The following is a 2,496-nucleotide window of genomic DNA, read 5'->3' on the forward strand; positions in this document are numbered from 1 at the left end:
TTTGGTTTGTCGCGCTACGTCATCCTCTGGTCGCCACATCACTTATAAGTCTTTGGATTTTTAAATGGTGATGTAATTAAGAAAAAATAAAAATGATAAATAAAATTGGAAATTAAAAAAAATAGTGATAAAATTACAATTTAATATAATATAGCGATTTTATATATAATTAACTAATTTTTTTTAAGACAATTACCAATGTTCATGATTTATATTAAGAAAATTAGTGATAGAATGAGGACTATATAAGGAAAAAAAGTAGCATCTCTTCTCTCTATTTTCTCTAGAAAAAAAGCTAGTCTTGATAATTTTTTTCTCAATTTTTCTTCAGCTGTCGTCACTATGTACAAAAACATATAAAATCTTAACAAAATTACTGCATGGTTATCAGTATGTACGAAACCTTTTCGTATTTGAAACAATGAATTAGAATATTAGGTTTTCGTTTGACCTTTTTCATGTCTTATTTTTCATATAAATCCGTATGAACGTTAATTCATTTGAATAGAATTGTATTATATGTAATTTGCCTATTTGATTCTTGATTATATGCCCTAATCCATAGAAGTGGAACATTGTTATTTAGGATTAAAGAAAGAGCAATTGATATTAAAAATTCCTAAGAAGTAGCTGATTACTGTTTAAGATAAAAAAAAAAGAATAATTCACTAAACAAAAATATAATTATACTTATCTATTTGATTTTTGAAAATAAAATTCTAATTAGAATTTAATTTGAATAAAAAGGATAATAAAAAAAATAAGAGGCTTGATTATCCAAAGACTAAAATTTTATTTATTCAATTATATAAACTCTAACTGATTTAACATTTATAATTTTAAAATATATTAGTATAATTATAACGAATTTAATTAATATGATATTGTATTTATTAATACTTTAATTTTTAGTGTATTTAGTCAATATAATTAATAATATTAATCCATACTTTCTAATCCAGCAAAAACTCTAACTAATTTAATGTTAGTATACATAAAATATATTTGGATAGTTATAATTTTAAAAGAAAGAAGGTACAAAAAAGCCCTTGAGTTTTTTTCAAAAATATAGATCAGTCCTTTTACTTTATCTGAGCACAATTAAGTCCCTGTATTTTTAAAATTGAACAATTAAACCCTTATTATTTTAAAATCGAACAAATAAATCCTTTTAGTTTATTTTTGGGACACTTACCCCTTAAATTTTTGTAAATATTTTAAATATTAAAATTATTTTTGAACTTTTTTCCTATATGATTATGAGAGACATGTCAGCCATTAACGAGTGTTTCTAATGATGTTGGATGAAAAGGATTTTTTGTTCTATTTGAAAACAAAGAGGGCTTAATTATACCCCAAAAAAATAAAAGGACTGATTTGTATTTTTGTAAAAACTACGAGGTTTTTTTTGTACCTTTTGCCATTTTAAAAATTATTAAATTATTATATTATATTTATTTATAATAAAAATTTATACTAATTTAATATTGATTTTAAATAAAATAAATTAATATAATTTTATTAAATCTAATTGATATACAAATCGACAAATCATATTAAGAGCCACATGTGTAGCACATAATGCGAAACTAGTTAGATTAAATTACAGCACATGCATTCGAAGTTCTTTCATAGAAATTCACCTACTATACTGAATTTGGATTGCTTGTATCAATTGGAACAAGACATGTTGATAGCTTATAAGAAAAACGAAATTTTTTAACATCTTTTCAAAGTTAATTACTAGTACGTAACAAAAGATCTTTCCTTTGATTGTGTCTATCTCACAGAATTGCATCTATTATAGATAAATCTATTTAAAATTATATTGATTGCTCATAAAGTGCTTCATTATTTACAACATCATAAGCAAGGGAATAAAATTGTTTTTTTGCCTTGAAGCTAGATATTAGTAAAGTATATGATCGGTTAGAATGATCTTATTTGTAATTTATTCTGGTTAAGTGGGAATTTAGTTCTGATATGGGTTATGGCTATGGTATCTACTGTTATATATTCTATCCAATTTAATGAAGTTTCTCATGGTTATTTCTCTTCTACAGGAGGACTTTGCCAAGGAGATCCTCTGTCCCATTTATTATTTGTGTTATGTGCTTAAGGATTAGCTTTTCTATAGGTCGAGGCTTAAACTTCTCAACAAAAATTTGGTATTCGTTTGAATGGACAGTGGCTTATGGTGACTCATTTACTATTTCCAGATGATTCTTTGTTATTTCCATTAGTTGATCAAGACTCTGTTTAAAAAATTACTATTTCAATTTTGAAATTAATATGCATTTGTTAGTGGGCAGGTTATTAATCATAAATTGCCCGAATGTATCTGTAGACATCTATTTTTCGGACAAATAAAAATTGATAAAAAAACTGAAGCGTTCCATGATAATTTCTAGAGAAATTTATCCGGATGACGAGTTATCGATTTGCATGCTGGAATCCAAACAAGTGTAATATGTGCATAGCCAAAAACTTTATAGA

This window comes from Mercurialis annua, linkage group LG2 (assembly GCF_937616625.2).
Source record: "Mercurialis annua linkage group LG2, ddMerAnnu1.2, whole genome shotgun sequence".
NCBI lineage: Eukaryota > Viridiplantae > Streptophyta > Magnoliopsida > Malpighiales > Euphorbiaceae > Mercurialis > Mercurialis annua.